Genomic DNA, 8,648 nt, shown 5'->3' on the forward strand with positions numbered 1-8,648 from the left:
GTAAAGTAATGCTCAAAATTCTCCAAGCCAGGTTTCAGCAATACGTGAACCGTGAACTTCCTGATGTTCAAGCTGGTTTTAGAAAAGGCAGAGGAACGAGAGATTAAATTGCCAACATCCACTGGATCATGGAGAGAGTTCCAAGCAAGAGAGTTCCAGAAAAGCTTCTATTTTTGCTTTATTGACTATGCCAAAGCCTTTGACTGTGTGGATCACAATAAACTGTGGAAAATTCTGAAAGAGATGGGAATACCAGAACACCTGATCTGCCTCTTGAGAAATCTGTATGCAGGTCAGGAAGCAACAGTTAGAACTGGACATGGAACAACAGACTGGTTCCAAATAGGAAAAGGAGTTCATCAAGGCTGTATATTGTCACCCTGCTTATTTAACTTCTCTGCAGAGTACATCATGAGAAACGCTGGACTGGAAGAAACACAAGCTGGAATCAAGATTGCTGGGAGAAATACCAATAACCTCAGATATGCAGATGACACCACCCTTATGGCAGAAAGTGAAGAGGAACTCAAAAGCCTCTTGATGAAAGTGAAAGTGGAGAGTGAAACAGTTGGCTTAAAGCTCAACATTCAGAAAACGAAGATCATGGCATCTGGTCCCATCACTTCATGGGAAATAGATGGGGAAACAGTGGAAACAGTGTCAGACTTTATTTTTCTGGGCTCCAAAATCACTACAGATGGTGACTGCAGCCATGAAATTAAAAGACGTTTACTCCTTGGAAGGAAAGTTATGACTAACCTAGATAGCATATTCAAAAGCAGAGACATTACCTTGCCAACAAAGGTTCATCTAGTCAAGGCTATGGTTTTTCCTGTGGTCATGTATGGATGTGAGAGTTGGACTGTGAAGAAGGCTGAGCGCCGAAGAATTGATGCTTTTGAACTGTGGTGTTGGAGAAGACTTGAGAGTCCCTTGGACTGCAAGGACATCCAACCAGTCCATTCTGAAGGAGATCAGCCCTGGGATTTCTTTGGAAGGAATGATGCTAAAGCTGAAACTCCAGTACTTTGGCCCCCTCATGCAAAGAGTTGACTTGGGGCCAGGAGGAGAAGGGGACGACAGAGGATGAGATGGCTGGATGGCATCACTGACTCGATGGATGTGAGTCTCAGTGAACTCTGGGAGTTGGTGATGGACAGGGAGGCCTGGCGTGCATGCGATTCATGGGGTCACAAAGAGTTGGTCATGACTGAACGACTGATCTGATCTCATCTGATCTGATCATTATAAAGACTGATCAATACCATATAGCATTCTTATTTCTTTCACTTGCACAGGGTCTACTATAGAAGATAGAGATGCTGACATATAGTCCATCTTCAATTTCAAAAGTTTGGTGTCTGAACTGAAAAGTCAACATCTCCAAACCCAGAATGCTGGTATCCTGAGCTAAACATAGAGAAGTTCCATGACTTGACCAAAATCTTCATTTTTTATATTGTTGCACATCTTAGTCACCACACCTAGTTCCATACCCTTCCCACAGAAACACTGGGCTGATTTATGATTTTAATTCACATCAGTCTTTGCTGATCTTCAGTGAGGAATAATTAGGTGGTGGTTCGTACAGAGAATGGTACCACACTCAGCCAGGAGGGGATTACTTCCTCTAGCATTTCAATTCTCTTGCTGAGATAGCTTTCCTTCCTTTGCTTTGTTGCTCAGAAGTTGAACCTGATGGGTCTCTGTGGGAAGCATAGTCATCTCTTTCTCTGCACCTCTTCTACCAGGCTCAGGCATGTTTATAGTCCCCAGGCGAGGATGAGACATGTCTAGGTAACCAATTAGCCAAAACAGAACATTGAGAGGCTGTGGAACACATACAAATTTCAGTGGATGAAAGGTCAGTGTCCAATAAATTGAGTCTGAGCAAGGTGTTTTCTTCCAGGGTTTGGAGTGCTGCAGAGCTTAATCTTGGATCTCCTAGGGTCTATAAAAGAAGCAGCAGGTGTCTAGAATACCAGTCTTCATTTGAATCCAAATGTGTATGTCTTCTTGGCTCCAGAGAAAAATCTGTTTTGTCCACTGGACACTATGTTTCACTCATTTCTTCCCTGTTGTGCTTAGAAGCCCCGAAGTCTATCTGTAAGCTACACAGGTATGAACCTTCGATTAGAGTTGGATGTGTAGAAGATTACCTGTGGCAGATTCATTTCGATATTTGGCAAAACTAATACAATATTGTAAAGTTTAAAAATAAAATTAAATTAAAAAAAAAGAAGATAAGAAACTTGATTAGTGTTATCTGAAATTTTAAAATAAATGCAATAAAGAATGTGGCAACTTTAAAATGCAGCTGTGTATTTTTTGACATCTTTCCCACTCCTTAAATCTGGAAAGGTCTTTGACAGATTGAACCTATAAAAAGTGATGCTAGATGATTTCTGAGGCTAGGCCATAAAATACATGAAGTTTCCGTCTTGCTCTTGGGATATTTGCCTTGGAATCTTAAGCCACCATATAAGAATTTTGATTATTCTTAAGCTGCTGTATTGTGAAGAAGCCTAAGTCCCATGGAGCAGCCTCCTGATGCCGCAGTCAACAGTTTCAGCTGAAATTAGCTTCCGCATCATCCCAGCACAGGTGTCAAATGTATTGTGAGTGAGAAAACTTCTAGATGATTCCAGCCCCCAGTGGTTTAAGTCATATTCAGACACCTGTGTCACCCCAGCCACACATGTCTTCCAAACAGAGGCTCAGACATTCGGAGTAGAGACAAGGCAGCCCTATTGTTCCATGCCCCAAATCCTAACCTAACAGGATCCATGAACATGATAAAATGATTGTTGCTTTCTGTCATTGCACTTTGAGATGATTTGTTATATAGCAAAAGATAACTGGAATAGTGGTTTTCATGGAGATATGCTCCAAGTGTCAAGTAAAAGAAGCAGGTAACTGCAAGCCCATGTGGCAAGAAACAACAAGAATCATGGAATTAGTAGAATGTAAGAATTATAAGGATCCTTAGGGTTATCTACAGAGAAGGCAATGGCACCCCACTCCAGTACTCTTGCCTGGAAAATCCCATGGACGGAGGAGCCTGGTAGGCTGCAGTCCATGGGGTCGCTAGGAGTCAGACACGACTGAGCGACTTCACTTTCACTTTTCACTTTCATGCACTGGAGAAGGAAATGGCAACCCACTCCAGTGTTCTTGCCTGGAGAACCCCAGGGACGGGGGAGCCTGGCGGGCTGCCGTCTCTGGAGTCGCACAGAGTCGGACATGACTGAAGCGACTTAGCAGCAGCAGGGTTATCTAGTAATTTACAGCCTTGCAGTTGCTGTTAGTCTGAATTTTGTAATATCTTCAAGCAGAGACAATTTGCTTTTTTTACCTACTCCAATGATGAGGAACTCGTAACTCCATGAAGCATCATCTCTTACAGTACACTGGATGCACTAAATAAAGATGGTGCTACTGCTAGAGATTGTTGGTGACAGAAAAGACACAGCTGCCTAAGAGAAAGTGACTTGGAGAAAAGGCTCCACCTATATAACTTGGCATTCATGACAAAAATGACAGACACTAAGACACCTGCTGTTGGGACTATTCAGGTGAAATTTGTCACATATATTCCACTGCCTTTTTCAAAACAGGCTTTGGTGATGTGTAGAGAGGTTCTTTTTCAAATATCACTTTATGATGTGATATTTGATTCCAGTGGTAAAGGGTCGGAAGAAATCAAAACTAGTCAGAGTAACCTTCTTAGAAATGTAGAGACTGATATATAGGCTCAAAGTATGTCTAAGGCAGGAAAATAAGTCATATTTCATCACAAGTTGAATATTAATAAACAGTGCAATGCAGGTACAGAAAATGTTACTTCATTTTGCAGTAGATAGTAAGGTAGAGAGGTCACATTTACCAAGTGTTTAATTGTTCAGAAAAGATGTCAAATTCCATTTGAGGAAAATGAAAGTTGCTCAGTCGTGTCCGACTCTTTGCAACCCCATGGACTATAGTCCACGGAATTCTCTAGGCCAGAATACTGGAGTGGGTAGCCTTTCCCTTCTCCAGGCGAACTTCCCAAACCAGAGATCGAACCCAGATTCCCACATTGCAGGCGGATTCTCTACTAGCTGAGCCACAAGGGAAGCCCTCCATTTGAGGAATTACCATCAATTCTGGAATTCTATTTAAGAGGGATAGTGAGAGCCTAGACATTTTTCAGATATCAACAAAATGTCTTTGTTTACAAGGTGGAGAGAAATCTAGATAGACATTGTGTTATGTAGAACAGTTTGGCTAAATAATATTCCAGTGTGCATGTATGTATCACAACTTCTTTATCCATTCATCCATTACAGGACACAGGTTGTTTTCTTATCTTGGCTATTCGAAATAAGGCTGCTGTGAACATGGAGCTGCAGGTATCTTTTCAAATCAGTGTTTTTATTTCCTTTGGATATTTCCCTGAAGGGGAATTGCTAGATTGTATGTTAGTTCCAGTGGCGCCAAGTGGTAAAGAATCTGCCTGCCAATGCAGAAGACTCAGGAGATGGGGATTTGATCCCTGGGTTGGAAAAATTCCCTGGAGTAGGAAATGGAACCCTATTCCAGTATTCTTCCCTGGAAAATTCCATGGGCAGAGGAGTCTGGCGGGCTGCAGTCCACAGGTTGCAAAGTGTTGGACATGACTAAGTGACTGAGCATATACACATATTAGTTCTGTTTTTAACTTTTTAAGGATTCTCATACTGTTTTCCATAGTGGCTATTCCAGTTTATAATCCCACTAGCAGTATACAATCTACATCCATGCCAGCATTTGTTATCTCTAGTAGCTTTTTTTTTTCTCTTTAAACAAATCCACACTTTTATTTTTTTTTCAATAAGTTTAAATCCTCAAAGGGTGCAGTATCACATGGATTCTGGGTCCAATGGAAGGTTAGACCTTAGCAGGAAGGTTGCTTTGGAATTTGGCATGAACCATGCCACTGTTTCCATGAGCTCGAGTTATCTTTCCCCAGATTACTCTGGTTTTGTTAGGTTTTCCACCAGGAGTTACCGTGTTGGTCTTTGCTTTGTACACAGAAACACATCTCTTGCCTAGACAGAATTCAGTTTCATCTCGAACATATACACCTTCAATTTTCAGCGGACCATTGTGTTCCCTCTGTTTCCGTAGACCCCACTTACAGCCAGCAAAAATGGCCTTGGACCACAGCCTTCCAGACATATTTGTCGTTTTAGAAGTCCTGTTCCCAGCAGGCCTTCACAGGGTCCAAGATGGCTGAAAGAGCCTCTTGTCGTTTTGATAATGGCAATTCTATTGCCAATTCTATGAGATGTTATCTCGTTGTGGTTTTGATTTGCATCTTTCTAATGACTGGTGATATTGAGCATATTTTCATGTATCTGTTTGCTTTTTGTGTATATTCTTTGGAAAAAATGTCTATTAGGTCCTTTGTCCATTTTTTAATTGACTTATTTGATTATATATATATATTGGATATAAACCTATTATCAGATATATGGTTTGCAAATAGTTTTTTACCATTCTGTAGGTTATCTTTTCACTTTGTTGATGATTTCTTTTTCTGTACAGGAGATTCGTGGTTTGATGTAGTTCAACTTGTTTACTTTTTTTCACTTGTGCTTTGGGTGTCATATCCACAGAATTATCACCAAGGTCCAACTCAGGGGGTTTTATTTGCAAGGAGCTTTATTCTTATCTTTCCTTCTAGGGTTTCCCTGGTTTTAGTTCTAACATTTAAGTCTTTAATTCATTTTGAATTAAATAATATTTCTGAGTAGTGTAAGTTAGGGGTCCAATTTCATTATTTTACATGCAAGTATCCAATTATCACAGTGCAATTTACTGAAGAGACTGTCTTTTCTTCATTAAATGAAGAAATTTAATGATATTAAAGACATGGCTCCCTTGTCAAATACTAGTTGATTGTATGTGCTTAGGTTTATTTCTGGGCCCTCAGTTCTATTCCACTGGTATATTTGTCTGCTTTTATGCCAGTTTGTTTTTATGTTTTGATGACAATAACTTTGCAGGAGAGCTTGAAATCAGTAAGTGTGATACCTCCTGATTTGTTTTCTCTCTCAGAATTTCTTTGGCTATTCAGACTCTTTTGTAGTTTTCTACATGTACCTTTTAGCACTGTTTTTCCCTACTTCTATTAAAATACGCCATTAGAATCTTGAAAGGGGTTGCATTGACTCTATAGATGGCTTTTGGTAGTATTGACATTTTAATCATATTAATTCTTCCATGTCAGAAAGATGGGATACCTTTCCATTTATTTGTGTCTTTTTTGATTTTTTTTACAAATGTCTCATAAATTTCAGAGTGGAGATCTTTCACCTTTTGGGTTAAAGTCATTCCTATGCATTATATTGTTTTTGATGTTATTGTAAATGAGATTGATTTCTTGCTTTTTTTCTCAGAAAACTTATATAGAAATGCTACTGATTTTTGTGTATTGGTTTTTGTATCCTACAACTTTACTGAAATTGTTGATTAGATTGAGTGTTTTTTGGTTGAGTCTTTACATTTTTCTGTATATAAAATCATGTCATCTACAAACAGAGAAAATTTTACTTTTGTCTTCTAAATTCTGATACCTTTTATTTATTTCTTTTGCCTGACTGCTATTTGAATAGGAGTGTTGAGAGTGGGCACCATTGTCTTGGTTGTGATCTTAGAGGAAAAGCTTTCAACCATTGAGTATGATGTAAGTCAAGAGCTTGTTTTATATCACCTTTATTGTGTGGCAGTATGTTCCTTCTATGCCTAATTTGTTAAAAGTTTCTATCATGAATGGGTATTGAATTTGTCAATTGCTTTCTCTGTATCTATTGAGAATATCATATGATCTTTTCTATCACTCTCTTAACACATCATTGATGAGGGGATTTTTGCAGAAACTAATGCCTGTGGCCAGTGATTTGTTGTTTAAGTGAATATTGATATGTCTCTTGTCAATAATATTTGGGTAACAGAAGATGTATCTCTGGTCAATAAGTTGTTAATGTGACTTATCACTTTGATTGATTTGTATTTGTTGAAACATTCTTGTATCCAAGTGATAAATTGCACTTGACTGTGGTGAATGATCCTTTTAATGTGATGCTGAGTTTAGTTGGCTAATGTTTTATTGAGGTTTGGCATCTTTATTCATTGGGGATATTGGCCTATAGTTTCATTTTCTAGTATTGCTTTTTTTTTTTCCCCCTGGTTTTGATATCAGGATGATGCTAGCCTCATAAAATAAGTTTGAGTGGTCCCTCTTCTTTGGTTTTTTGGAAGAGTTTGAGTAGAATTGATGGTAATTCTTTGTAAAAGTTTGGTAAAATTCACCATGAATCCAGGAAAGTGATTTTTTTAATAATGGAATATGTATGTCAATATGTACATTCATGGGCATAATTACACTGGAAGACATAAGGAAGTAAATGCTTGCATCTATAAGGGTAGTCATCAGGAATATGTGAATGACATATGCAGATTGATACATATTTATGCTTTGACTAGAGATTCAAATATCCAAGAAGTATTGCTACTGATGGCATTATGTCCTGAAATGTTGTTGGTAATGTTCAGGATAAAAAAGTACACATTTTGTTTAGTTTATAAGTTATTTGTGTTTCTGGGAAATTTAAGAGTTATTAAAAATTTATATTAAAATATTATGATACAAAAATGGATCTAGGTTCTAGGCTCTGAAAATTGTAAGCAACAGTTTATCTAAATGAATGTCCACTGGGACACTAGAAAGGATGAATAATAGCTTTTTGGTGTGTAGACCATCTTGTGTGATACAGAAAGCCCAACTTTGACCTCAATATCAGGAGATAATTTATGTCATTGCCACTAACAAAAAGCACCCCAACAGAGTTCCAGAAATGCCCACAAGGTTGGCTAGCCCCATGGTTCACTCAGAGAGGCCTTGCCCAGTGATATTTGGATCCTATCTTCTCTAGTTGTGTCTCCTTCCAGTCCTCCCTTCCTCACATGCTCCAGATTCATTGCCTTCTTTCTCTCTTTTAAACTAAGGAGTAGTTGAATTTACATTTTCTTCATCTTGGATAGTTGTGCTACCAAATTTGCCTGTCTTTGTTCTTCTTGTTATTCAGGCGTTGGCATGAATGTTACTTTCTCAGAGAAGCAAACGCAGAGCATACTGGCTCCAGTATTATCTCCATCTGCATAGCTATTTTTTTACCCTCTTACACCTTCTTTGTAGCACTTATTTGATAGCACTTAATAATGGCTGAAAATAAAAATGTTTTATTAATTTATGTGCTCATTGTCTATCCCTTTTTCCATTAAAATATAAGACCTAGGAGGGCAGGAACTCTTGTCTGCTACCAGCTGTATTTTCAGTGCCTAGGAAAATGTCTGGTACATAGTAGGTGCCTAATAATTGTATTTCTTGAATAAGCTATTAATTCTCTCCTTGCTCCCCTTGAGATGAACTCCAAGCTCTTTAGCGTGACACTTAAGGCTTCTCAACATCTTGCCCAGCTTATATTTCCCTATCCTTTCCTCCCTTCATTCACTAATCTTTGTTACTAAAGTTTCTCAAATATGTCATGCCATTTACTGTTTCATTCCTTTGCATATTGTGTTTTCTCTGTATTCAGCTAAGATTAGGCTCCCTCAATTTCCTC

General features: G+C 38.6%; 1 pseudogene; it reads right to left on the minus strand.

Annotated features, from left to right (window-relative positions):
• Positions 1–4,653: 4,653 nt before the first annotated feature.
• LOC109561299 (large ribosomal subunit protein eL33 pseudogene) lies at positions 4,654–5,256 on the minus strand (annotated as a pseudogene).
• Between the last annotated feature and the right edge of the window lie 3,392 nt (positions 5,257–8,648).

The sequence above is a fragment of the Bos indicus genome, chromosome 7 (genome assembly GCF_029378745.1).
Source record: "Bos indicus isolate NIAB-ARS_2022 breed Sahiwal x Tharparkar chromosome 7, NIAB-ARS_B.indTharparkar_mat_pri_1.0, whole genome shotgun sequence".
Classification (NCBI taxonomy): Eukaryota; Metazoa; Chordata; class Mammalia; order Artiodactyla; family Bovidae; genus Bos; species Bos indicus.